Below are 27,043 nucleotides of genomic sequence, written 5' to 3'. Positions count from 1 at the left end.
CGCTGCAACAGTTTTCGTTATACACGAGTAGAGTACATCCTTCGACTACAAAAAGTGTCGCGCTTTAATTGATCACGCTTGCCAGAAGGGTTTTGACGCGGAAATGCAGCAGCAAAGTTATATATACTGTTACACACTACACGTACGTAGTACATAGTACATAGTACATAGTATATGTATATATATATAACGCATACGTAGTACATGTTCATGTACATGAACATGTACATGTAGATGAAGATAGCGCGAAGATCGCGATGAAGATAGCAAGATGTAAAAATAAATAAAAAGTCTACAGCACCCGGTATTCCCAGGCGGTCACCCATCCAAGTACTAACCGGGCTCGACGTTGCTTAGCTTCAGTGATCGGACGAGAACTGGCGTTTTCAACGTGATATGGCCGTAGACACTGATGCGCTCTTCGAGACACGCTATTAACGCAGAGTTATAATAATGCTCACCAAGCCGTGACTATATTGTCCAATGGGCGTTCGCTGATTATTGCCACGTTTCTCATTAGCGTCTGTTGAAGCTTACTAAATGTCTACGGCCATATCACGTTGAAAACGCCAGTTCTCGTCCGATCACTGAAGCTAAGCAACGTCGAGCCCGGTTAGTACTTGGATGGGTGACCGCCTGGGAATACCGGGTGCTGTAGACCTTTAGTTTTTATCAAAATTATACTAATTTAGAATTTTCAAGCTTCTTTAATTCACTCTATCTCTTGATATAGAATAAAAAATCATTTCCGCTTGAAAGTCTTTTAATTCGCTCTATCTCTTGATGTAAAATAAAAAATCATTTCCGCTTGAAAGTCTTTTAATTCGCTCTATCTCTTGATGTAAAATAAAAAATCATTTCCATTTAAAAGTCTTTTAATTCGCTCTATCTCTTGATTTAAAACAAAAAATCATTTCCATTTAAAAGTCTTTTAATTCGCTCTATCTTTTGATATAAAATAAAAAATCATTTCCATTTAAAAGTCTTTTAATTCGCTCTATCTTTTGATATAAAATAAAAAATCATTTCCATTTAAAAGTCTTTTAATTCGCTCTATCTTTTGATATAAAATAAAAAATCATTTCCATTCAAAGGTTTTAGCCGAAACTGGATAATATGAATATTATTAGTACTTGATGCTATCCGGCTAGCTTCAATCTCCTCATCTTCACCAGCCATGCGCCGCTGCTACCCGTGTATTTTAAAGAGGATATAATTTCGATTCGTTTTCATTTTGCGCGGCGTAATAGCTCAAGAAACTCGCGTTAAGATTTCCTTTTAATTGCGCAACTCGTATGTCGGCGTTACGAGTTTACCTAAAAGCTAAAATAAATAACTAAACGAAACTCGACTCGGCCTTTCGCCGCAAAATACGCATTCTCGTAATGTAAACTCGAGCGATCGTCTTCGGTCGTGATGAAACAAAACCGTACTCGCGGATGCGTAAAAGTCTAAAAGGTAAATTGTGTCAAAAAGTTTCGAAACGAATTACAAACCGGAACGTGGAATCTACGTTACGACGGCAACTAAGTTCGGTGATGAGCGCGGGCCAGCGCGTAGCTAAGGTTGCTCCATCAGTTTTTATCTTTGCGGAATTATCTCTAGCGAAAAGCCTACTTTCGCGTAAGGTCATTTCCACGCGATTATAATTATTTAAAAGGAAAATATTTACCGTAGTTTTCAAAATGCTGACGAAATAATCTAAAGCGCGTGAAGCGGCGGTAACGAGCCTGCAACCTTCGTACGAATCGGCGAGATCTTGAACGCTATGCGTTTAGCCAATGAGTGAACGAGTCGAATATTATCGAGCGCGAACAACTACGCCGTCGAAGTATGAGAGTACACACGACTCCTAATTTGCACAATATCAACGATTCGTTTGAGCCGGGAATATTCGTTACGCAATGGCAAAGTTTTAAGCTATGCGTTCGAAGTAACTCGATAGCTTTTCATAGCTAATGAGCGAGCTGGACGAATAACCGGCAGCGCGATTGACCGCTCTTTCAAATATTGAGAGAGCGAACGAATCCTAGTTTACATGGTACGCATGAATGTTTCGTTGCAGCGCGATTAACCGCTCTTTCAGATGTTGAGAGAGCAAACGAATCCTAATTTACACGTGTATATAGTAGACGTACTACGATTGTTTCGTTAGGAGTTGAAGCTACTCGCGCGGCGGTCGAACGCGAGCGTACTCGTTTGGAGGCTATTACACCATTTCTAAAGCATCGCTTTATTTGGTTCGACGTGAACATCTTTTTAACACACCTGTTCGCGTAAGTAAAAGCTTTCTATGTAGGGCTGTTTTCTTTCGAACTCGTAGATGAGAAGAACAAGCCAAAGAACGGCGCTTACTACTCACCTGTCTTTACACGCGTAGACATTAGATAGCCGGTAAACTAATAAGATCTACGATAGCGCGTCACTTTATGTCGAGAAAAAGTAACAAACTTCCTTTAAAAGAGATTTCTTCGGATTAAAAGTGAGAATATGTTATTTTTATGTTGAGATCGGACGCTGCAACAGTTTTCGTTATACACGAGTAGAGTACATCCTTCGACTACAAAAAGTGTCGCGCTTTAATTGATCACGCTTGCCAGAAGGGTTTTGACGCGGAAATGCAGCAGCAAAGTTATATATACTGTTACACACTACACGTACGTAGTACATAGTACATAGTACATAGTATATGTATATATATATAACGCATACGTAGTACATGTTCATGTACATGAACATGTACATGTACATGTAGATGAAGATAGCGCGAAGATCGCGATGAAGATAGCAAGATGTAAAAATAAATAAAAAGTCTACAGCACCCGGTATTCCCAGGCGGTCACCCATCCAAGTACTAACCGGGCTCGACGTTGCTTAGCTTCAGTGATCGGACGAGAACTGGCGTTTTCAACGTGATATGGCCGTAGACACTGATGCGCTCTTCGAGACACGCTATTAACGCAGAGTTATAATAATGCTCACCAAGCCGTGACTATATTGTCCAATGGGCGTTCGCTGATTATTGCCACGTTTCTCATTAGCGTCTGTTGAAGCTTACTAAATGTCTACGGCCATATCACGTTGAAAACGCCAGTTCTCGTCCGATCACTGAAGCTAAGCAACGTCGAGCCCGGTTAGTACTTGGATGGGTGACCGCCTGGGAATACCGGGTGCTGTAGACCTTTAGTTTTTATCAAAATTATACTAATTTAGAATTTTCAAGCTTCTTTAATTCACTCTATCTCTTGATATAGAATAAAAAATCATTTCCGCTTGAAAGTCTTTTAATTCGCTCTATCTCTTGATGTAAAATAAAAAATCATTTCCGCTTGAAAGTCTTTTAATTCGCTCTATCTCTTGATGTAAAATAAAAAATCATTTCCATTTAAAAGTCTTTTAATTCGCTCTATCTCTTGATTTAAAACAAAAAATCATTTCCATTTAAAAGTCTCTTAATTCGCTCTATCTCTTGATATAAAATAAAAAATCATTTCCATTTAAAAGTCTTTTAATTCGCTCTATCTTTTGATATAAAATAAAAAATCATTTCCATTTAAAAGTCTTTTAATTCGCTCTATCTTTTGATATAAAATAAAAAATCATTTCCATTTAAAAGTCTTTTAATTCGCTCTATCTTTTGATATAAAATAAAAAATCATTTCCATTCAAAGGTTTTAGCCGAAACTGGATAATATGAATATTATTAGTACTTGATGCTATCCGGCTAGCTTCAATCTCCTCATCTTCACCAGCCATGCGCCGCTGCTACCCGTGTATTTTAAAGAGGATATAATTTCGATTCGTTTTCATTTTGCGCGGCGTAATAGCTCAAGAAACTCGCGTTAAGATTTCCTTTTAATTGCGCAACTCGTATGTCGGCGTTACGAGTTTACCTAAAAGCTAAAATAAATAACTAAACGAAACTCGACTCGGCCTTTCGCCGCAAAATACGCATTCTCGTAATGTAAACTCGAGCGATCGTCTTCGGTCGTGATGAAACAAAACCGTACTCGCGGATGCGTAAAAGTCTAAAAGGTAAATTGTGTCAAAAAGTTTCGAAACGAATTACAAACCGGAACGTGGAATCTACGTTACGACGGCAACTAAGTTCGGTGATGAGCGCGGGCCAGCGCGTAGCTAAGGTTGCTCCATCAGTTTTTATCTTTGCGGAATTATCTCTAGCGAAAAGCCTACTTTCGCGTAAGGTCATTTCCACGCGATTATAATTATTTAAAAGGAAAATATTTACCGTAGTTTTCAAAATGCTGACGAAATAATCTAAAGCGCGTGAAGCGGCGGTAACGAGCCTGCAACCTTCGTACGAATCGGCGAGATCTTGAACGCTATGCGTTTAGCCAATGAGTGAACGAGTCGAATATTATCGAGCGCGAACAACTACGCCGTCGAAGTATGAGAGTACACACGACTCCTAATTTGCACAATATCAACGATTCGTTTGAGCCGGGAATATTCGTTACGCAATGGCAAAGTTTTAAGCTATGCGTTCGAAGTAACTCGATAGCTTTTCATAGCTAATGAGCGAGCTGGACGAATAACCGGCAGCGCGATTGACCGCTCTTTCAAATATTGAGAGAGCGAACGAATCCTAGTTTACATGGTACGCATGAATGTTTCGTTGCAGCGCGATTAACCGCTCTTTCAGATGTTGAGAGAGCAAACGAATCCTAATTTACACGTGTATATAGTAGACGTACTACGATTGTTTCGTTAGGAGTTGAAGCTACTCGCGCGGCGGTCGAACGCGAGCGTACTCGTTTGGAGGCTATTACACCATTTCTAAAGCATCGCTTTATTTGGTTCGACGTGAACATCTTTTTAACACACCTGTTCGCGTAAGTAAAAGCTTTCTATGTAGGGCTGTTTTCTTTCGAACTCGTAGATGAGAAGAACAAGCCAAAGAACGGCGCTTACTACTCACCTGTCTTTACACGCGTAGACATTAGATAGCCGGTAAACTAATAAGATCTACGATAGCGCGTCACTTTATGTCGAGAAAAAGTAACAAACTTCCTTTAAAAGAGATTTCTTCGGATTAAAAGTGAGAATATGTTATTTTTATGTTGAGATCGGACGCTGCAACAGTTTTCGTTATACACGAGTAGAGTACATCCTTCGACTACAAAAAGTGTCGCGCTTTAATTGATCACGCTTGCCAGAAGGGTTTTGACGCGGAAATGCAGCAGCAAAGTTATATATACTGTTACACACTACACGTACGTAGTACATAGTACATAGTACATAGTATATGTATATATATATAACGCATACGTAGTACATGTTCATGTACATGAACATGTACATGTACATGTAGATGAAGATAGCGCGAAGATCGCGATGAAGATAGCAAGATGTAAAAATAAATAAAAAGTCTACAGCACCCGGTATTCCCAGGCGGTCACCCATCCAAGTACTAACCGGGCTCGACGTTGCTTAGCTTCAGTGATCGGACGAGAACTGGCGTTTTCAACGTGATATGGCCGTAGACACTGATGCGCTCTTCGAGACACGCTATTAACGCAGAGTTATAATAATGCTCACCAAGCCGTGACTATATTGTCCAATGGGCGTTCGCTGATTATTGCCACGTTTCTCATTAGCGTCTGTTGAAGCTTACTAAATGTCTACGGCCATATCACGTTGAAAACGCCAGTTCTCGTCCGATCACTGAAGCTAAGCAACGTCGAGCCCGGTTAGTACTTGGATGGGTGACCGCCTGGGAATACCGGGTGCTGTAGACCTTTAGTTTTTATCAAAATTATACTAATTTAGAATTTTCAAGCTTCTTTAATTCACTCTATCTCTTGATATAGAATAAAAAATCATTTCCGCTTGAAAGTCTTTTAATTCGCTCTATCTCTTGATGTAAAATAAAAAATCATTTCCGCTTGAAAGTCTTTTAATTCGCTCTATCTCTTGATGTAAAATAAAAAATCATTTCCATTTAAAAGTCTTTTAATTCGCTCTATCTCTTGATTTAAAACAAAAAATCATTTCCATTTAAAAGTCTCTTAATTCGCTCTATCTCTTGATATAAAATAAAAAATCATTTCCATTTAAAAGTCTTTTAATTCGCTCTATCTTTTGATATAAAATAAAAAATCATTTCCATTTAAAAGTCTTTTAATTCGCTCTATCTTTTGATATAAAATAAAAAATCATTTCCATTCAAAGGTTTTAGCCGAAACTGGATAATATGAATATTATTAGTACTTGATGCTATCCGGCTAGCTTCAATCTCCTCATCTTCACCAGCCATGCGCCGCTGCTACCCGTGTATTTTAAAGAGGATATAATTTCGATTCGTTTTCATTTCGCGCGGCGTAATAGCTCAAGAAACTCGCGTTAAGATTTCCTTTTAATTGCGCAACTCGTATGTCGGCGTTACGAGTTTACCTAAAAGCTAAAATAAATAACTAAACGAAACTCGACTCGGCCTTTCGCCGCAAAATACGCATTCTCGTAATGTAAACTCGAGCGATCGTCTTCGATCGTGATGAAACAAAACCGTACTCGCGGATGCGTAAAAGTCTAAAAGGTAAATTGTGTCAAAAAGTTTCGAAACGAATTACAAACCGGAACGTGGAATCTACGTTACGACGGCAACTAAGTTCGGTGATGAGCGCGGGCCAGCGCGTAGCTAAGGTTGCTCCATCAGTTTTTATCTTTGCGGAATTATCTCTAGCGAAAAGCCTACTTTCGCGTAAGGTCATTTCCACGCGATTATAATTATTTAAAAGGAAAATATTTACCGTAGTTTTCAAAATGCTGACGAAATAATCTAAAGCGCGTGAAGCGGCGGTAACGAGCCTGCAACCTTCGTACGAATCGGCGAGATCTTGAACGCTATGCGTTTAGCCAATGAGTGAACGAGTCGAATATTATCGAGCGCGAACAACCACGCCGTCGAAGTATGAGAGTACACACGACTCCTAATTTGCACAATATCAACGATTCGTTTGAGCCGGGAATATTCGTTACGCAATGGCAAAGTTTTAAGCTATGCGTTCGAAGTAACTCGATAGCTTTTCATAGCTAATGAGCGAGCTGGACGAATAACCGGCAGCGCGATTGACCGCTCTTTCAAATATTGAGAGAGCGAACGAATCCTAGTTTACATGGTACGCATGAATGTTTCGTTGCAGCGCGATTAACCGCTCTTTCAGATGTTGAGAGAGCAAACGAATCCTAATTTACACGTGTATATAGTAGACGTACTACGATTGTTTCGTTAGGAGTTGAAGCTACTCGCGCGGCGGTCGAACGCGAGCGTACTCGTTTGGAGGCTATTACACCATTTCTAAAGCATCGCTTTATTTGGTTCGACGTGAACATCTTTTTAACACACCTGTTCGCGTAAGTAAAAGCTTTCTATGTAGGGCTGTTTTCTTTCGAACTCGTAGATGAGAAGAACAAGCCAAAGAACGGCGCTTACTACTCACCTGTCTTTACACGCGTAGACATTAGATAGCCGGTAAACTAATAAGATCTACGATAGCGCGTCACTTTATGTCGAGAAAAAGTAACAAACTTCCTTTAAAAGAGATTTCTTCGGATTAAAAGTGAGAATATGTTATTTTTATGTTGAGATCGGACGCTGCAACAGTTTTCGTTATACACGAGTAGAGTACATCCTTCGACTACAAAAAGTGTCGCGCTTTAATTGATCACGCTTGCCAGAAGGGTTTTGACGCGGAAATGCAGCAGCAAAGTTATATATACTGTTACACACTACACGTACGTAGTACATAGTATATGTATATATATATAACGCATACGTAGTACATGTTCATGTACATGAACATGTACATGTACATGTAGATGAAGATAGCGCGAAGATCGCGATGAAGATAGCAAGATGTAAAAATAAATAAAAAGTCTACAGCACCCGGTATTCCCAGGCGGTCACCCATCCAAGTACTAACCGGGCTCGACGTTGCTTAGCTTCAGTGATCGGACGAGAACTGGCGTTTTCAACGTGATATGGCCGTAGACACTGATGCGCTCTTCGAGACACGCTATTAACGCAGAGTTATAATAATGCTCACCAAGCCGTGACTATATTGTCCAATGGGCGTTCGCTGATTATTGCCACGTTTCTCATTAGCGTCTGTTGAAGCTTACTAAATGTCTACGGCCATATCACGTTGAAAACGCCAGTTCTCGTCCGATCACTGAAGCTAAGCAACGTCGAGCCCGGTTAGTACTTGGATGGGTGACCGCCTGGGAATACCGGGTGCTGTAGACCTTTAGTTTTTATCAAAATTATACTAATTTAGAATTTTCAAGCTTCTTTAATTCACTCTATCTCTTGATATAGAATAAAAAATCATTTCCGCTTGAAAGTCTTTTAATTCGCTCTATCTCTTGATGTAAAATAAAAAATCATTTCCGCTTGAAAGTCTTTTAATTCGCTCTATCTCTTGATGTAAAATAAAAAATCATTTCCATTTAAAAGTCTTTTAATTCGCTCTATCTCTTGATTTAAAACAAAAAATCATTTCCATTTAAAAGTCTTTTAATTCGCTCTATCTTTTGATATAAAATAAAAAATCATTTCCATTTAAAAGTCTTTTAATTCGCTCTATCTTTTGATATAAAATAAAAAATCATTTCCATTTAAAAGTCTTTTAATTCGCTCTATCTTTTGATATAAAATAAAAAATCATTTCCATTCAAAGGTTTTAGCCGAAACTGGATAATATGAATATTATTAGTACTTGATGCTATCCGGCTAGCTTCAATCTCCTCATCTTCACCAGCCATGCGCCGCTGCTACCCGTGTATTTTAAAGAGGATATAATTTCGATTCGTTTTCATTTTGCGCGGCGTAATAGCTCAAGAAACTCGCGTTAAGATTTCCTTTTAATTGCGCAACTCGTATGTCGGCGTTACGAGTTTACCTAAAAGCTAAAATAAATAACTAAACGAAACTCGACTCGGCCTTTCGCCGCAAAATACGCATTCTCGTAATGTAAACTCGAGCGATCGTCTTCGGTCGTGATGAAACAAAACCGTACTCGCGGATGCGTAAAAGTCTAAAAGGTAAATTGTGTCAAAAAGTTTCGAAACGAATTACAAACCGGAACGTGGAATCTACGTTACGACGGCAACTAAGTTCGGTGATGAGCGCGGGCCAGCGCGTAGCTAAGGTTGCTCCATCAGTTTTTATCTTTGCGGAATTATCTCTAGCGAAAAGCCTACTTTCGCGTAAGGTCATTTCCACGCGATTATAATTATTTAAAAGGAAAATATTTACCGTAGTTTTCAAAATGCTGACGAAATAATCTAAAGCGCGTGAAGCGGCGGTAACGAGCCTGCAACCTTCGTACGAATCGGCGAGATCTTGAACGCTATGCGTTTAGCCAATGAGTGAACGAGTCGAATATTATCGAGCGCGAACAACTACGCCGTCGAAGTATGAGAGTACACACGACTCCTAATTTGCACAATATCAACGATTCGTTTGAGCCGGGAATATTCGTTACGCAATGGCAAAGTTTTAAGCTATGCGTTCGAAGTAACTCGATAGCTTTTCATAGCTAATGAGCGAGCTGGACGAATAACCGGCAGCGCGATTGACCGCTCTTTCAAATATTGAGAGAGCGAACGAATCCTAGTTTACATGGTACGCATGAATGTTTCGTTGCAGCGCGATTAACCGCTCTTTCAGATGTTGAGAGAGCAAACGAATCCTAATTTACACGTGTATATAGTAGACGTACTACGATTGTTTCGTTAGGAGTTGAAGCTACTCGCGCGGCGGTCGAACGCGAGCGTACTCGTTTGGAGGCTATTACACCATTTCTAAAGCATCGCTTTATTTGGTTCGACGTGAACATCTTTTTAACACACCTGTTCGCGTAAGTAAAAGCTTTCTATGTAGGGCTGTTTTCTTTCGAACTCGTAGATGAGAAGAACAAGCCAAAGAACGGCGCTTACTACTCACCTGTCTTTACACGCGTAGACATTAGATAGCCGGTAAACTAATAAGATCTACGATAGCGCGTCACTTTATGTCGAGAAAAAGTAACAAACTTCCTTTAAAAGAGATTTCTTCGGATTAAAAGTGAGAATATGTTATTTTTATGTTGAGATCGGACGCTGCAACAGTTTTCGTTATACACGAGTAGAGTACATCCTTCGACTACAAAAAGTGTCGCGCTTTAATTGATCACGCTTGCCAGAAGGGTTTTGACGCGGAAATGCAGCAGCAAAGTTATATATACTGTTACACACTACACGTACGTAGTACATAGTACATAGTACATAGTATATGTATATATATATAACGCATACGTAGTACATGTTCATGTACATGAACATGTACATGTACATGTAGATGAAGATAGCGCGAAGATCGCGATGAAGATAGCAAGATGTAAAAATAAATAAAAAGTCTACAGAACCCGGTATTCCCAGGCGGTCACCCATCCAAGTACTAACCGGGCTCGACGTTGCTTAGCTTCAGTGATCGGACGAGAACTGGCGTTTTCAACGTGATATGGCCGTAGACACTGATGCGCTCTTCGAGACACGCTATTAACGCAGAGTTATAATAATGCTCACCAAGCCGTGACTATATTGTCCAATGGGCGTTCGCTGATTATTGCCACGTTTCTCATTAGCGTCTGTTGAAGCTTACTAAATGTCTACGGCCATATCACGTTGAAAACGCCAGTTCTCGTCCGATCACTGAAGCTAAGCAACGTCGAGCCCGGTTAGTACTTGGATGGGTGACCGCCTGGGAATACCGGGTGCTGTAGACCTTTAGTTTTTATCAAAATTATACTAATTTAGAATTTTCAAGCTTCTTTAATTCACTCTATCTCTTGATATAGAATAAAAAATCATTTCCGCTTGAAAGTCTTTTAATTCGCTCTATCTCTTGATGTAAAATAAAAAATCATTTCCGCTTGAAAGTCTTTTAATTCGCTCTATCTCTTGATGTAAAATAAAAAATCATTTCCGCTTGAAAGTCTTTTAATTCGCTCTATCTCTTGATTTAAAACAAAAAATCATTTCCATTTAAAAGTCTTTTAATTCGCTCTATCTTTTGATATAAAATAAAAAATCATTTCCATTTAAAAGTCTTTTAATTCGCTCTATCTTTTGATATAAAATAAAAAATCATTTCCATTCAAAGGTTTTAGCCGAAACTGGATAATATGAATATTATTAGTACTTGATGCTATCCGGCTAGCTTCAATCTCCTCATCTTCACCAGCCATGCGCCGCTGCTACCCGTGTATTTTAAAGAGGATATAATTTCGATTCGTTTTCATTTTGCGCGGCGTAATAGCTCAAGAAACTCGCGTTAAGATTTCCTTTTAATTGCGCAACTCGTATGTCGGCGTTACGAGTTTACCTAAAAGCTAAAATAAATAACTAAACGAAACTCGACTCGGCCTTTCGCCGCAAAATACGCATTCTCGTAATGTAAACTCGAGCGATCGTCTTCGATCGTGATGAAACAAAACCGTACTCGCGGATGCGTAAAAGTCTAAAAGGTAAATTGTGTCAAAAAGTTTCGAAACGAATTACAAACCGGAACGTGGAATCTACGTTACGACGGCAACTAAGTTCGGTGATGAGCGCGGGCCAGCGCGTAGCTAAGGTTGCTCCATCAGTTTTTATCTTTGCGGAATTATCTCTAGCGAAAAGCCTACTTTCGCGTAAGGTCATTTCCACGCGATTATAATTATTTAAAAGGAAAATATTTACCGTAGTTTTCAAAATGCTGACGAAATAATCTAAAGCGCGTGAAGCGGCGGTAACGAGCCTGCAACCTTCGTACGAATCGGCGAGATCTTGAACGCTATGCGTTTAGCCAATGAGTGAACGAGTCGAATATTATCGAGCGCGAACAACCACGCCGTCGAAGTATGAGAGTACACACGACTCCTAATTTGCACAATATCAACGATTCGTTTGAGCCGGGAATATTCGTTACGCAATGGCAAAGTTTTAAGCTATGCGTTCGAAGTAACTCGATAGCTTTTCATAGCTAATGAGCGAGCTGGACGAATAACCGGCAGCGCGATTGACCGCTCTTTCAAATATTGAGAGAGCGAACGAATCCTAGTTTACATGGTACGCATGAATGTTTCGTTGCAGCGCGATTAACCGCTCTTTCAGATGTTGAGAGAGCAAACGAATCCTAATTTACACGTGTATATAGTAGACGTACTACGATTGTTTCGTTAGGAGTTGAAGCTACTCGCGCGGCGGTCGAACGCGAGCGTACTCGTTTGGAGGCTATTACACCATTTCTAAAGCATCGCTTTATTTGGTTCGACGTGAACATCTTTTTAACACACCTGTTCGCGTAAGTAAAAGCTTTCTATGTAGGGCTGTTTTCTTTCGAACTCGTAGATGAGAAGAACAAGCCAAAGAACGGCGCTTACTACTCACCTGTCTTTACACGCGTAGACATTAGATAGCCGGTAAACTAATAAGATCTACGATAGCGCGTCACTTTATGTCGAGAAAAAGTAACAAACTTCCTTTAAAAGAGATTTCTTCGGATTAAAAGTGAGAATATGTTATTTTTATGTTGAGATCGGACGCTGCAACAGTTTTCGTTATACACGAGTAGAGTACATCCTTCGACTACAAAAAGTGTCGCGCTTTAATTGATCACGCTTGCCAGAAGGGTTTTGACGCGGAAATGCAGCAGCAAAGTTATATATACTGTTACACACTACACGTACGTAGTACATAGTACATAGTACATAGTATATGTATATATATATAACGCATACGTAGTACATGTTCATGTACATGAACATGTACATGTAGATGAAGATAGCGCGAAGATCGCGATGAAGATAGCAAGATGTAAAAATAAATAAAAAGTCTACAGCACCCGGTATTCCCAGGCGGTCACCCATCCAAGTACTAACCGGGCTCGACGTTGCTTAGCTTCAGTGATCGGACGAGAACTGGCGTTTTCAACGTGATATGGCCGTAGACACTGATGCGCTCTTCGAGACACGCTATTAACGCAGAGTTATAATAATGCTCACCAAGCCGTGACTATATTGTCCAATGGGCGTTCGCTGATTATTGCCACGTTTCTCATTAGCGTCTGTTGAAGCTTACTAAATGTCTACGGCCATATCACGTTGAAAACGCCAGTTCTCGTCCGATCACTGAAGCTAAGCAACGTCGAGCCCGGTTAGTACTTGGATGGGTGACCGCCTGGGAATACCGGGTGCTGTAGACCTTTAGTTTTTATCAAAATTATACTAATTTAGAATTTTCAAGCTTCTTTAATTCACTCTATCTCTTGATATAGAATAAAAAATCATTTCCGCTTGAAAGTCTTTTAATTCGCTCTATCTCTTGATGTAAAATAAAAAATCATTTCCGCTTGAAAGTCTTTTAATTCGCTCTATCTCTTGATGTAAAATAAAAAATCATTTTCATTTAAAAGTCTTTTAATTCGCTCTATCTCTTGATTTAAAACAAAAAATCATTTCCATTTAAAAGTCTTTTAATTCGCTCTATCTTTTGATATAAAATAAAAAATCATTTCCATTTAAAAGTCTTTTAATTCGCTCTATCTTTTGATATAAAATAAAAAATCATTTCCATTTAAAAGTCTTTTAATTCGCTCTATCTTTTGATATAAAATAAAAAATCATTTCCATTCAAAGGTTTTAGCCGAAACTGGATAATATGAATATTATTAGTACTTGATGCTATCCGGCTAGCTTCAATCTCCTCATCTTCACCAGCCATGCGCCGCTGCTACCCGTGTATTTTAAAGAGGATATAATTTCGATTCGTTTTCATTTTGCGCGGCGTAATAGCTCAAGAAACTCGCGTTAAGATTTCCTTTTAATTGCGCAACTCGTATGTCGGCGTTACGAGTTTACCTAAAAGCTAAAATAAATAACTAAACGAAACTCGACTCGGCCTTTCGCCGCAAAATACGCATTCTCGTAATGTAAACTCGAGCGATCGTCTTCGGTCGTGATGAAACAAAACCGTACTCGCGGATGCGTAAAAGTCTAAAAGGTAAATTGTGTCAAAAAGTTTCGAAACGAATTACAAACCGGAACGTGGAATCTACGTTACGACGGCAACTAAGTTCGGTGATGAGCGCGGGCCAGCGCGTAGCTAAGGTTGCTCCATCAGTTTTTATCTTTGCGGAATTATCTCTAGCGAAAAGCCTACTTTCGCGTAAGGTCATTTCCACGCGATTATAATTATTTAAAAGGAAAATATTTACCGTAGTTTTCAAAATGCTGACGAAATAATCTAAAGCGCGTGAAGCGGCGGTAACGAGCCTGCAACCTTCGTACGAATCGGCGAGATCTTGAACGCTATGCGTTTAGCCAATGAGTGAACGAGTCGAATATTATCGAGCGCGAACAACTACGCCGTCGAAGTATGAGAGTACACACGACTCCTAATTTGCACAATATCAACGATTCGTTTGAGCCGGGAATATTCGTTACGCAATGGCAAAGTTTTAAGCTATGCGTTCGAAGTAACTCGATAGCTTTTCATAGCTAATGAGCGAGCTGGACGAATAACCGGCAGCGCGATTGACCGCTCTTTCAAATATTGAGAGAGCGAACGAATCCTAGTTTACATGGTACGCATGAATGTTTCGTTGCAGCGCGATTAACCGCTCTTTCAGATGTTGAGAGAGCAAACGAATCCTAATTTACACGTGTATATAGTAGACGTACTACGATTGTTTCGTTAGGAGTTGAAGCTACTCGCGCGGCGGTCGAACGCGAGCGTACTCGTTTGGAGGCTATTACACCATTTCTAAAGCATCGCTTTATTTGGTTCGACGTGAACATCTTTTTAACACACCTGTTCGCGTAAGTAAAAGCTTTCTATGTAGGGCTGTTTTCTTTCGAACTCGTAGATGAGAAGAACAAGCCAAAGAACGGCGCTTACTACTCACCTGTCTTTACACGCGTAGACATTAGATAGCCGGTAAACTAATAAGATCTACGATAGCGCGTCACTTTATGTCGAGAAAAAGTAACAAACTTCCTTTAAAAGAGATTTCTTCGGATTAAAAGTGAGAATATGTTATTTTTATGTTGAGATCGGACGCTGCAACAGTTTTCGTTATACACGAGTAGAGTACATCCTTCGACTACAAAAAGTGTCGCGCTTTAATTGATCACGCTTGCCAGAAGGGTTTTGACGCGGAAATGCAGCAGCAAAGTTATATATACTGTTACACACTACACGTACGTAGTACATAGTACATAGTACATAGTATATGTATATATATATAACGCATACGTAGTACATGTTCATGTACATGAACATGTACATGTACATGTAGATGAAGATAGCGCGAAGATCGCGATGAAGATAGCAAGATGTAAAAATAAATAAAAAGTCTACAGAACCCGGTATTCCCAGGCGGTCACCCATCCAAGTACTAACCGGGCTCGACGTTGCTTAGCTTCAGTGATCGGACGAGAACTGGCGTTTTCAACGTGATATGGCCGTAGACACTGATGCGCTCTTCGAGACACGCTATTAACGCAGAGTTATAATAATGCTCACCAAGCCGTGACTATATTGTCCAATGGGCGTTCGCTGATTATTGCCACGTTTCTCATTAGCGTCTGTTGAAGCTTACTAAATGTCTACGGCCATATCACGTTGAAAACGCCAGTTCTCGTCCGATCACTGAAGCTAAGCAACGTCGAGCCCGGTTAGTACTTGGATGGGTGACCGCCTGGGAATACCGGGTGCTGTAGACCTTTAGTTTTTATCAAAATTATACTAATTTAGAATTTTCAAGCTTCTTTAATTCACTCTATCTCTTGATATAGAATAAAAAATCATTTCCGCTTGAAAGTCTTTTAATTCGCTCTATCTCTTGATGTAAAATAAAAAATCATTTCCGCTTGAAAGTCTTTTAATTCGCTCTATCTCTTGATGTAAAATAAAAAATCATTTCCATTTAAAAGTCTTTTAATTCGCTCTATCTCTTGATTTAAAACAAAAAATCATTTCCATTTAAAAGTCTTTTAATTCGCTCTATCTTTTGATATAAAATAAAAAATCATTTCCATTTAAAAGTCTTTTAATTCGCTCTATCTTTTGATATAAAATAAAAAATCATTTCCATTCAAAGGTTTTAGCCGAAACTGGATAATATGAATATTATTAGTACTTGATGCTATCCGGCTAGCTTCAATCTCCTCATCTTCACCAGCCATGCGCCGCTGCTACCCGTGTATTTTAAAGAGGATATAATTTCGATTCGTTTTCATTTTGCGCGGCGTAATAGCTCAAGAAACTCGCGTTAAGATTTCCTTTTAATTGCGCAACTCGTATGTCGGCGTTACGAGTTTACCTAAAAGCTAAAATAAATAACTAAACGAAACTCGACTCGGCCTTTCGCCGCAAAATACGCATTCTCGTAATGTAAACTCGAGCGATCGTCTTCGATCGTGATGAAACAAAACCGTACTCGCGGATGCGTAAAAGTCTAAAAGGTAAATTGTGTCAAAAAGTTTCGAAACGAATTACAAACCGGAACGTGGAATCTACGTTACGACGGCAACTAAGTTCGGTGATGAGCGCGGGCCAGCGCGTAGCTAAGGTTGCTCCATCAGTTTTTATCTTTGCGGAATTATCTCTAGCGAAAAGCCTACTTTCGCGTAAGGTCATTTCCACGCGATTATAATTATTTAAAAGGAAAATATTTACCGTAGTTTTCAAAATGCTGACGAAATAATCTAAAGCGCGTGAAGCGGCGGTAACGAGCCTGCAACCTTCGTACGAATCGGCGAGATCTTGAACGCTATGCGTTTAGCCAATGAGTGAACGAGTCGAATATTATCGAGCGCGAACAACCACGCCGTCGAAGTATGAGAGTACACACGACTCCTAATTTGCACAATATCAACGATTCGTTTGAGCCGGGAATATTCGTTACGCAATGGCAAAGTTTTAAGCTATGCGTTCGAAGTAACTCGATAGCTTTTCATAGCTAATGAGCGAGCTGGACGAATAACCGGCAGCGCGATTGACCGCTCTTTCAAATATTGAGAGAGCGAACGAATCCTAGTTTACATGGTACGCATGAATGTTTCGTTGCAGCGCGATTAACCGCTCTTTCAGATGTTGAGAGAGCAAACGAATCCTAATTTACACGTGTATATAGTAGACGTACTACGATTGTTTCGTTAGGAGTTGAAGCTACTCGCGCGGCGGTTGAACGCGAGCGTACTCGTTTGGAGGCTATTACACCATTTCTAAAGCATCGCTTTATTTGGTTCGACGTGAACATCTTTTTAACACACCTGTTCGCGTAAGTAAAAGCTTTCTATGTAGGGCTGTTTTCTTTCGAACTCGTAGATGAGAAGAACAAGCCAAAGAACGGCGCTTACTACTCACCTGTCTTTACACGCGTAGACATTAGATAGCCGGTAAACTAATAAGATCTACGATAGCGCGTCACTTTATGTCGAGAAAAAGTAACAAACTTCCTTTAAAAGAGATTTCTTCGGATTAAAAGTGAGAATATGTTATTTTTATGTTGAGATCGGACGCTGCAACAGTTTTCGTTATGCACGAGTAGAGTACATCCTTCGACTACAAAAAGTGTCGCGCTTTAATTGATCACGCTTGCCAGAAGGGTTTTGACGCGGAAATGCAGCAGCAAAGTTATATATACTGTTACACACTACACGTACGTAGTACATAGTACATAGTACATAGTACATAGTATATGTATATATATATATAACGCATACGTAGTACATGTTCATGTACATGAACATGTACATGTACATGTAGATGAAGATAGCGCGAAGATCGCGATGAAGATAGCAAGATGTAAAAATAAATAAAAAGTCTACAGCACCCGGTATTCCCAGGCGGTCACCCATCCAAGTACTAACCGGGCTCGACGTTGCTTAGCTTCAGTGATCGGACGAGAACTGGCGTTTTCAACGTGATATGGCCGTAGACACTGATGCGCTCTTCGAGACACGCTATTAACGCAGAGTTATAATAATGCTCACCAAGCCGTGACTATATTGTCCAATGGGCGTTCGCTGATTATTGCCACGTTTCTCATTTAGCGTCTGTTGAAGCTTACTAAATGTCTACGGCCATATCACGTTGAAAACGCCAGTTCTCGTCCGATCACTGAAGCTAAGCAACGTCGAGCCCGGTTAGTACTTGGATGGGTGACCGCCTGGGAATACCGGGTGCTGTAGACCTTTAGTTTTTATCAAAATTATACTAATTTAGAATTTTCAAGCTTCTTTAATTCACTCTATCTCTTGATATAGAATAAAAAATCATTTCCGCTTGAAAGTCTTTTAATTCGCTCTATCTCTTGATGTAAAATAAAAAATCATTTCCGCTTGAAAGTCTTTTAATTCGCTCTATCTCTTGATGTAAAATAAAAAATCATTTCCATTTAAAAGTCTTTTAATTCGCTCTATCTCTTGATTTAAAACAAAAAATCATTTCCATTTAAAAGTCTTTTAATTCGCTCTATCTTTTGATATAAAATAAAAAATCATTTCCATTTAAAAGTCTTTTAATTCGCTCTATCTTTTGATATAAAATAAAAAATCATTTCCATTCAAAGGTTTTAGCCGAAACTGGATAATATGAATATTATTAGTACTTGATGCTATCCGGCTAGCTTCAATCTCCTCATCTTCACCAGCCATGCGCCGCTGCTACCCGTGTATTTTAAAGAGGATATAATTTCGATTCGTTTTCATTTTGCGCGGCGTAATAGCTCAAGAAACTCGCGTTAAGATTTCCTTTTAATTGCGCAACTCGTATGTCGGCGTTACGAGTTTACCTAAAAGCTAAAATAAATAACTAAACGAAACTCGACTCGGCCTTTCGCCGCAAAATACGCATTCTCGTAATGTAAACTCGAGCGATCGTCTTCGATCGTGATGAAACAAAACCGTACTCGCGGATGCATAAAAGTCTAAAAGGTAAATTGTGTCAAAAAGTTTCGAAACGAATTACAAACCGGAACGTGGAATCTACGTTACGACGGCAACTAAGTTCGGTGATGAGCGCGGGCCAGCGCGTAGCTAAGGTTGCTCCATCAGTTTTTATCTTTGCGGAATTATCTCTAGCGAAAAGCCTACTTTCGCGTAAGGTCATTTCCACGCGATTATAATTATTTAAAAGGAAAATATTTACCGTAGTTTTCAAAATGCTGACGAAATAATCTAAAGCGCGTGAAGCGGCGGTAACGAGCCTGCAACCTTCGTACGAATCGGCGAGATCTTGAACGCTATGCGTTTAGCCAATGAGTGAACGAGTCGAATATTATCGAGCGCGAACAACCACGCCGTCGAAGTATGAGAGTACACACGACTCCTAATTTGCACAATATCAACGATTCGTTTGAGCCGGGAATATTCGTTACGCAATGGCAAAGTTTTAAGCTATGCGTTCGAAGTAACTCGATAGCTTTTCATAGCTAATGAGCGAGCTGGACGAATAACCGGCAGCGCGATTGACCGCTCTTTCAGATATTGAGAGAGCGAACGAATCCTAGTTTACATGGTACGCATGAATGTTTCGTTGCAGCGCGATTAACCGCTCTTTCAGATGTTGAGAGAGCAAACGAATCCTAATTTACACGTGTATATAGTAGACGTACTACGATTGTTTCGTTAGGAGTTGAAGCTACTCGCGCGGCGGTCGAACGCGAGCGTACTCGTTTGGAGGCTATTACACCATTTCTAAAGCATCGCTTTATTTGGTTCGACGTGAACATCTTTTTAACACACCTGTTCGCGTAAGTAAAAGCTTTCTATGTAGGGCTGTTTTCTTTCGAACTCGTAGATGAGAAGAACAAGCCAAAGAACGGCGCTTACTACTCACCTGTCTTTACACGCGTAGACATTAGATAGCCGGTAAACTAATAAGATCTACGATAGCGCGTCACTTTATGTCGAGAAAAAGTAACAAACTTCCTTTAAAAGAGATTTCTTCGGATTAAAAGTGAGAATATGTTATTTTTATGTTGAGATCGGACGCTGCAACAGTTTTCGTTATACACGAGTAGAGTACATCCTTCGACTACAAAAAGTGTCGCGCTTTAATTGATCACGCTTGCCAGAAGGGTTTTGACGCGGAAATGCAGCAGCAAAGTTATATATACTGTTACACACTACACGTACGTAGTACATAGTACATAGTACATAGTATATGTATATATATATAACGCATACGTAGTACATGTTCATGTACATGAACATGTACATGTACATGTAGATGAAGATAGCGCGAAGATCGCGATGAAGATAGCAAGATGTAAAAATAAATAAAAAGTCTACAGCACCCGGTATTCCCAGGCGGTCACCCATCCAAGTACTAACCGGGCTCGACGTTGCTTAGCTTCAGTGATCGGACGAGAACTGGCGTTTTCAACGTGATATGGCCGTAGACACTGATGCGCTCTTCGAGACACGCTATTAACGCAGAGTTATAATAATGCTCACCAAGCCGTGACTATATTGTCCAATGGGCGTTCGCTGATTATTGCCACGTTTCTCATTTAGCGTCTGTTGAAGCTTACTAAATGTCTACGGCCATATCACGTTGAAAACGCCAGTTCTCGTCCGATCACTGAAGCTAAGCAACGTCGAGCCCGGTTAGTACTTGGATGGGTGACCGCCTGGGAATACCGGGTGCTGTAGACCTTTAGTTTTTATCAAAATTATACTAATTTAGAATTTTCAAGCTTCTTTAATTCACTCTATCTCTTGATATAGAATAAAAAATCATTTCCGCTTGAAAGTCTTTTAATTCGCTCTATCTCTTGATGTAAAATAAAAAATCATTTCCGCTTGAAAGTCTTTTAATTCGCTCTATCTCTTGATGTAAAATAAAAAATCATTTCCATTTAAAAGTCTTTTAATTCGCTCTATCTCTTGATTTAAAACAAAAAATCATTTCCATTTAAAAGTCTTTTAATTCGCTCTATCTTTTGATATAAAATAAAAAATCATTTCCATTTAAAAGTCTTTTAATTCGCTCTATCTTTTGATATAAAATAAAAAATCATTTCCATTCAAAGGTTTTAGCCGAAACTGGATAATATGAATATTATTAGTACTTGATGCTATCCGGCTAGCTTCAATCTCCTCATCTTTACCAGCCATGCGCCGCTGCTACCCGTGTATTTTAAAGAGGATATAATTTCGATTCGTTTTCATTTTGCGCGGCGTAATAGCTCAAGAAACTCGCGTTAAGATTTCCTTTTAATTGCGCAACTCGTATGTCGGCGTTACGAGTTTACCTAAAAGCTAAAATAAATAACTAAACGAAACTCGACTCGGCCTTTCGCCGCAAAATACGCATTCTCGTAATGTAAACTCGAGCGATCGTCTTCGATCGTGATGAAACAAAACCGTACTCGCGGATGCGTAAAAGTCTAAAAGGTAAATTGTGTCAAAAAGTTTCGAAACGAATTACAAACCGGAACGTGGAATCTACGTTACGACGGCAACTAAGTTCGGTGATGAGCGCGGGCCAGCGCGTAGCTAAGGTTGCTCCATCAGTTTTTATCTTTGCGGAATTATCTCTAGCGAAAAGCCTACTTTCGCGTAAGGTCATTTCCACGCGATTATAATTATTTAAAAGGAAAATATTTACCGTAGTTTTCAAAATGCTGACGAAATAATCTAAAGCGCGTGAAGCGGCGGTAACGAGCCTGCAACCTTCGTACGAATCGGCGAGATCTTGAACGCTATGCGTTTAGCCAATGAGTGAACGAGTCGAATATTATCGAGCGCGAACAACCACGCCGTCGAAGTATGAGAGTACACACGACTCCTAATTTGCACAATATCAACGATTCGTTTGAGCCGGGAATATTCGTTACGCAATGGCAAAGTTTTAAGCTATGCGTTCGAAGTAACTCGATAGCTTTTCATAGCTAATGAGCGAGCTGGACGAATAACCGGCAGCGCGATTGACCGCTCTTTCAAATATTGAGAGAGCGAACGAATCCTAGTTTACATGGTACGCATGAATGTTTCGTTGCAGCGCGATTAACCGCTCTTTCAGATGTTGAGAGAGCAAACGAATCCTAATTTACACGTGTATATAGTAGACGTACTACGATTGTTTCGTTAGGAGTTGAAGCTACTCGCGCGGCGGTCGAACGCGAGCGTACTCGTTTGGAGGCTATTACACCATTTCTAAAGCATCGCTTTATTTGGTTCGACGTGAACATCTTTTTAACACACCTGTTCGCGTAAGTAAAAGCTTTCTATGTAGGGCTGTTTTCTTTCGAACTCGTAGATGAGAAGAACAAGCCAAAGAACGGCGCTTACTACTCACCTGTCTTTACACGCGTAGACATTAGATAGCCGGTAAACTAATAAGATCTACGATAGCGCGTCACTTTATGTCGAGAAAAAGTAACAAACTTCCTTTAAAAGAGATTTCTTCGGATTAAAAGTGAGAATATGTTATTTTTATGTTGAGATCGGACGCTGCAACAGTTTTCGTTATACACGAGTAGAGTACATCCTTCGACTACAAAAAGTGTCGCGCTTTAATTGATCACGCTTGCCAGAAGGGTTTTGACGCGGAAATGCAGCAGCAAAGTTATATATACTGTTACACACTACACGTACGTAGTACATAGTACATAGTACATAGTATATGTATATATATATAACGCATACGTAGTACATGTTCATGTACATGAACATGTACATGTAGATGAAGATAGCGCGAAGATCGCGATGAAGATAGCAAGATGTAAAAATAAATAAAAAGTCTACAGCACCCGGTATTCCCAGGCGGTCACCCATCCAAGTACTAACCGGGCTCGACGTTGCTTAGCTTCAGTGATCGGACGAGAACTGGCGTTTTCAACGTGATATGGCCGTAGACACTGATGCGCTCTTCGAGACACGCTATTAACGCAGAGTTATAATAATGCTCACCAAGCCGTGACTATATTGTCCAATGGGCGTTCGCTGATTATTGCCACGTTTCTCATTTAGCGTCTGTTGAAGCTTACTAAATGTCTACGGCCATATCACGTTGAAAACGCCAGTTCTCGTCCGATCACTGAAGCTAAGCAACGTCGAGCCCGGTTAGTACTTGGATGGGTGACCGCCTGGGAATACCGGGTGCTGTAGACCTTTAGTTTTTATCAAAATTATACTAATTTAGAATTTTCAAGCTTCTTTAATTCACTCTATCTCTTGATATAGAATAAAAAATCATTTCCGCTTGAAAGTCTTTTAATTCGCTCTATCTCTTGATGTAAAATAAAAAATCATTTCCGCTTGAAAGTCTTTTAATTCGCTCTATCTCTTGATGTAAAATAAAAAATCATTTCCATTTAAAAGTCTTTTAATTCGCTCTATCTCTTGATTTAAAACAAAAAATCATTTCCATTTAAAAGTCTTTTAATTCGCTCTATCTTTTGATATAAAATAAAAAATCATTTCCATTTAAAAGTCTTTTAATTCGCTCTATCTTTTGATATAAAATAAAAAATCATTTCCATTCAAAGGTTTTAGCCGAAACTGGATAATATGAATATTATTAGTACTTGATGCTATCCGGCTAGCTTCAATCTCCTCATCTTTACCAGCCATGCGCCGCTGCTACCCGTGTATTTTAAAGAGGATATAATTTCGATTCGTTTTCATTTTGCGCGGCGTAATAGCTCAAGAAACTCGCGTTAAGATTTCCTTTTAATTGCGCAACTCGTATGTCGGCGTTACGAGTTTACCTAAAAGCTAAAATAAATAACTAAACGAAACTCGACTCGGCCTTTCGCCGCAAAATACGCATTCTCGTAATGTAAACTCGAGCGATCGTCTTCGATCGTGATGAAACAAAACCGTACTCGCGGATGCGTAAAAGTCTAAAAGGTAAATTGTGTCAAAAAGTTTCGAAACGAATTACAAACCGGAACGTGGAATCTACGTTACGACGGCAACTAAGTTCGGTGATGAGCGCGGGCCAGCGCGTAGCTAAGGTTGCTCCATCAGTTTTTATCTTTGCGGAACTATCTCTAGCGAAAAGCCTACTTTCGCGTAAGGTCATTTCCACGCGATTATAATTATTTAAAAGGAAAATATTTACCGTAGTTTTCAAAATGCTGACGAAATAATCTAAAGCGCGTGAAGCGGCGGTAACGAGCCTGCAACCTTCGTACGAATCGGCGAGATCTTGAACGCTATGCGTTTAGCCAATGAGTGAACGAGTCGAATATTATCGAGCGCGAACAACCACGCCGTCGAAGTATGAGAGTACACACGACTCCTAATTTGCACAATATCAACGATTCGTTTGAGCCGGGAATATTCGTTACGCAATGGCAAAGTTTTAAGCTATGCGTTCGAAGTAACTCGATAGCTTTTCATAGCTAATGAGCGAGCTGGACGAATAACCGGCAGCGCGATTGACCGCTCTTTCAAATATTGAGAGAGCGAACGAATCCTAGTTTACATGGTACGCATGAATGTTTCGTTGCAGCGCGATTAACCGCTCTTTCAGATGTTGAGAGAGCAAACGAATCCTAATTTACACGTGTATATAGTAGACGTACTACGATTGTTTCGTTAGGAGTTGAAGCTACTCGCGCGGCGGTCGAACGCGAGCGTACTCGTTTGGAGGCTATTACACCATTTCTAAAGCATCGCTTTATTTGGTTCGACGTGAACATCTTTTTAACACACCTGTTCGCGTAAGTAAAAGCTTTCTATGTAGGGCTGTTTTCTTTCGAACTCGTAGATGAGAAGAACAAGCCAAAGAACGGCGCTTACTACTCACCTGTCTTTACACGCGTAGACATTAGATAGCCGGTAAACTAATAAGATCTACGATAGCGCGTCACTTTATGTCGAGAAAAAGTAACAAACTTCCTTTAAAAGAGATTTCTTCGGATTAAAAGTGAGAATATGTTATTTTTATGTTGAGATCGGACGCTGCAACAGTTTTCGTTATACACGAGTAGAGTACATCCTTCGACTACAAAAAGTGTCGCGCTTTAATTGATCACGCTTGCCAGAAGGGTTTTGACGCGGAAATGCAGCAGCAAAGTTATATATACTGTTACACACTACACGTACGTAGTACATAGTACATAGTACATAGTACATAGTATATGTATATATATATAACGCATACGTAGTACATGTTCATGTACATGAACATGTACATGTACATGTAGATGAAGATAGCGCGAAGATCGCGATGAAGATAGCAAGATGTAAAAATAAATAAAAAGTCTACAGCACCCGGTATTCCCAGGCGGTCACCCATCCAAGTACTAACCGGGCTCGACGTTGCTTAGCTTCAGTGATCGGACGAGAACTGGCGTTTTCAACGTGATATGGCCGTAGACACTGATGCGCTCTTCGAGACACGCTATTAACGCAGAGTTATAATAATGCTCACCAAGCCGTGACTATATTGTCCAATGGGCGTTCGCTGATTATTGCCACGTTTCTCATTTAGCGTCTGTTGAAGCTTACTAAATGTCTACGGCCATATCACGTTGAAAACGCCAGTTCTCGTCCGATCACTGAAGCTAAGCAACGTCGAGCCCGGTTAGTACTTGGATGGGTGACCGCCTGGGAATACCGGGTGCTGTAGACCTTTAGTTTTTATCAAAATTATACTAATTTAGAATTTTCAAGCTTCTTTAATTCACTCTATCTCTTGATATAGAATAAAAAATCATTTCCGCTTGAAAGTCTTTTAATTCGCTCTATCTCTTGATGTAAAATAAAAAATCATTTCCGCTTGAAAGTCTTTTAATTCGCTCTATCTCTTGATGTAAAATAAAAAATCATTTCCATTTAAAAGTCTTTTAATTCGCTCTATCTCTTGATTTAAAACAAAAAATCATTTCCATTTAAAAGTCTTTTAATTCGCTCTATCTTTTGATATAAAATAAAAAATCATTTCCATTTAAAAGTCTTTTAATTCGCTCTATCTTTTGATATAAAATAAAAAATCATTTCCATTCAAAGGTTTTAGCCGAAACTGGATAATATGAATATTATTAGTACTTGATGCTATCCGGCTAGCTTCAATCTCCTCATCTTTACCAGCCATGCGCCGCTGCTACCCGTGTATTTTAAAGAGGATATAATTTCGATTCGTTTTCATTTTGCGCGGCGTAATAGCTCAAGAAACTCGCGTTAAGATTTCCTTTTAATTGCGCAACTCGTATGTCGGCGTTACGAGTTTACCTAAAAGCTAAAATAAATAACTAAACGAAACTCGACTCGGCCTTTCGCCGCAAAATACGCATTCTCGTAATGTAAACTCGAGCGATCGTCTTCGATCGTGATGAAACAAAACCGTACTCGCGGATGCGTAAAAGTCTAAAAGGTAAATTGTGTCAAAAAGTTTCGAAACGAATTACAAACCGGAACGTGGAATCTACGTTACGACGGCAACTAAGTTCGGTGATGAGCGCGGGCCAGCGCGTAGCTAAGGTTGCTCCATCAGTTTTTATCTTTGCGGAATTATCTCTAGCGAAAAGCCTACTTTCGCGTAAGGTCATTTCCACGCGATTATAATTATTTAAAAGGAAAATATTTACCGTAGTTTTCAAAATGCTGACGAAATAATCTAAAGCGCGTGAAGCGGCGGTAACGAGCCTGCAACCTTCGTACGAATCGGCGAGATCTTGAACGCTATGCGTTTAGCCAATGAGTGAACGAGTCGAATATTATCGAGCGCGAACAACCACGCCGTCGAAGTATGAGAGTACACACGACTCCTAATTTGCACAATATCAACGATTCGTTTGAGCCGGGAATATTCGTTACGCAATGGCAAAGTTTTAAGCTATGCGTTCGAAGTAACTCGATAGCTTTTCATAGCTAATGAGCGAGCTGGACGAATAACCGGCAGCGCGATTGACCGCTCTTTCAAATATTGAGAGAGCGAACGAATCCTAGTTTACATGGTACGCATGAATGTTTCGTTGCAGCGCGATTAACCGCTCTTTCAGATGTTGAGAGAGCAAACGAATCCTAATTTACAC

General features: G+C 39.8%; 22 non-coding genes across 22 annotated transcripts; 11 read left to right on the top strand and 11 right to left on the bottom strand.

The window, feature by feature from the left end:
* Window positions 1–289: 289 nt before the first annotated feature.
* On the bottom strand, window positions 290–408 carry LOC137408970 (5S ribosomal RNA). Its single transcript, XR_010980219.1, has one exon. It is a non-coding gene; the product is annotated as a 5S ribosomal RNA (ribosomal RNA).
* Window positions 409–542: 134 nt separating this feature from the next.
* LOC137409430 (5S ribosomal RNA) lies at window positions 543–661 on the top strand. Its single transcript, XR_010980650.1, has one exon. It is a non-coding gene; the product is annotated as a 5S ribosomal RNA (ribosomal RNA).
* Window positions 662–2,810: 2,149 nt separating this feature from the next.
* On the bottom strand, window positions 2,811–2,929 carry LOC137408968 (5S ribosomal RNA). Its single transcript, XR_010980217.1, has one exon. It is a non-coding gene; the product is annotated as a 5S ribosomal RNA (ribosomal RNA).
* A 134-nt stretch (window positions 2,930–3,063) lies between these two features.
* LOC137409429 (5S ribosomal RNA) lies at window positions 3,064–3,182 on the top strand. Its single transcript, XR_010980649.1, has one exon. It is a non-coding gene; the product is annotated as a 5S ribosomal RNA (ribosomal RNA).
* Window positions 3,183–5,387: 2,205 nt separating this feature from the next.
* Window positions 5,388–5,506, bottom strand: LOC137408967 (5S ribosomal RNA). The gene has a single exon (XR_010980216.1). It is a non-coding gene; the product is annotated as a 5S ribosomal RNA (ribosomal RNA).
* A 134-nt stretch (window positions 5,507–5,640) lies between these two features.
* On the top strand, window positions 5,641–5,759 carry LOC137409428 (5S ribosomal RNA). The gene has a single exon (XR_010980648.1). It is a non-coding gene; the product is annotated as a 5S ribosomal RNA (ribosomal RNA).
* A 2,135-nt stretch (window positions 5,760–7,894) lies between these two features.
* On the bottom strand, window positions 7,895–8,013 carry LOC137408966 (5S ribosomal RNA). The gene has a single exon (XR_010980215.1). It is a non-coding gene; the product is annotated as a 5S ribosomal RNA (ribosomal RNA).
* A 134-nt stretch (window positions 8,014–8,147) lies between these two features.
* LOC137409427 (5S ribosomal RNA) lies at window positions 8,148–8,266 on the top strand. Its single transcript, XR_010980647.1, has one exon. It is a non-coding gene; the product is annotated as a 5S ribosomal RNA (ribosomal RNA).
* A 2,149-nt stretch (window positions 8,267–10,415) lies between these two features.
* Window positions 10,416–10,534, bottom strand: LOC137409186 (5S ribosomal RNA). Its single transcript, XR_010980424.1, has one exon. It is a non-coding gene; the product is annotated as a 5S ribosomal RNA (ribosomal RNA).
* Window positions 10,535–10,668: 134 nt separating this feature from the next.
* Window positions 10,669–10,787, top strand: LOC137409425 (5S ribosomal RNA). The gene has a single exon (XR_010980645.1). It is a non-coding gene; the product is annotated as a 5S ribosomal RNA (ribosomal RNA).
* Window positions 10,788–12,874: 2,087 nt separating this feature from the next.
* Window positions 12,875–12,993, bottom strand: LOC137408965 (5S ribosomal RNA). Its single transcript, XR_010980214.1, has one exon. It is a non-coding gene; the product is annotated as a 5S ribosomal RNA (ribosomal RNA).
* A 134-nt stretch (window positions 12,994–13,127) lies between these two features.
* LOC137409424 (5S ribosomal RNA) lies at window positions 13,128–13,246 on the top strand. Its single transcript, XR_010980644.1, has one exon. It is a non-coding gene; the product is annotated as a 5S ribosomal RNA (ribosomal RNA).
* A 2,149-nt stretch (window positions 13,247–15,395) lies between these two features.
* LOC137409185 (5S ribosomal RNA) lies at window positions 15,396–15,514 on the bottom strand. The gene has a single exon (XR_010980423.1). It is a non-coding gene; the product is annotated as a 5S ribosomal RNA (ribosomal RNA).
* Window positions 15,515–15,648: 134 nt separating this feature from the next.
* Window positions 15,649–15,767, top strand: LOC137409423 (5S ribosomal RNA). The gene has a single exon (XR_010980643.1). It is a non-coding gene; the product is annotated as a 5S ribosomal RNA (ribosomal RNA).
* Window positions 15,768–17,869: 2,102 nt separating this feature from the next.
* On the bottom strand, window positions 17,870–17,988 carry LOC137408964 (5S ribosomal RNA). Its single transcript, XR_010980213.1, has one exon. It is a non-coding gene; the product is annotated as a 5S ribosomal RNA (ribosomal RNA).
* A 135-nt stretch (window positions 17,989–18,123) lies between these two features.
* Window positions 18,124–18,242, top strand: LOC137409422 (5S ribosomal RNA). Its single transcript, XR_010980642.1, has one exon. It is a non-coding gene; the product is annotated as a 5S ribosomal RNA (ribosomal RNA).
* A 2,093-nt stretch (window positions 18,243–20,335) lies between these two features.
* LOC137408962 (5S ribosomal RNA) lies at window positions 20,336–20,454 on the bottom strand. The gene has a single exon (XR_010980211.1). It is a non-coding gene; the product is annotated as a 5S ribosomal RNA (ribosomal RNA).
* Window positions 20,455–20,589: 135 nt separating this feature from the next.
* On the top strand, window positions 20,590–20,708 carry LOC137409421 (5S ribosomal RNA). Its single transcript, XR_010980641.1, has one exon. It is a non-coding gene; the product is annotated as a 5S ribosomal RNA (ribosomal RNA).
* A 2,087-nt stretch (window positions 20,709–22,795) lies between these two features.
* LOC137408961 (5S ribosomal RNA) lies at window positions 22,796–22,914 on the bottom strand. Its single transcript, XR_010980210.1, has one exon. It is a non-coding gene; the product is annotated as a 5S ribosomal RNA (ribosomal RNA).
* A 135-nt stretch (window positions 22,915–23,049) lies between these two features.
* LOC137409420 (5S ribosomal RNA) lies at window positions 23,050–23,168 on the top strand. The gene has a single exon (XR_010980640.1). It is a non-coding gene; the product is annotated as a 5S ribosomal RNA (ribosomal RNA).
* A 2,100-nt stretch (window positions 23,169–25,268) lies between these two features.
* Window positions 25,269–25,387, bottom strand: LOC137408960 (5S ribosomal RNA). Its single transcript, XR_010980209.1, has one exon. It is a non-coding gene; the product is annotated as a 5S ribosomal RNA (ribosomal RNA).
* A 135-nt stretch (window positions 25,388–25,522) lies between these two features.
* Window positions 25,523–25,641, top strand: LOC137409418 (5S ribosomal RNA). Its single transcript, XR_010980639.1, has one exon. It is a non-coding gene; the product is annotated as a 5S ribosomal RNA (ribosomal RNA).
* Window positions 25,642–27,043: the final 1,402 nt, after the last annotated feature.

Source organism: Watersipora subatra, chromosome 11 (assembly GCF_963576615.1).
Source record: "Watersipora subatra chromosome 11, tzWatSuba1.1, whole genome shotgun sequence".
Taxonomy (NCBI): domain Eukaryota; kingdom Metazoa; phylum Bryozoa; class Gymnolaemata; order Cheilostomatida; family Watersiporidae; genus Watersipora; species Watersipora subatra.
The sequence above is the reverse complement of the archived record's forward strand: the minus strand, read 5'-3'. Positions and strand labels throughout refer to the sequence as shown.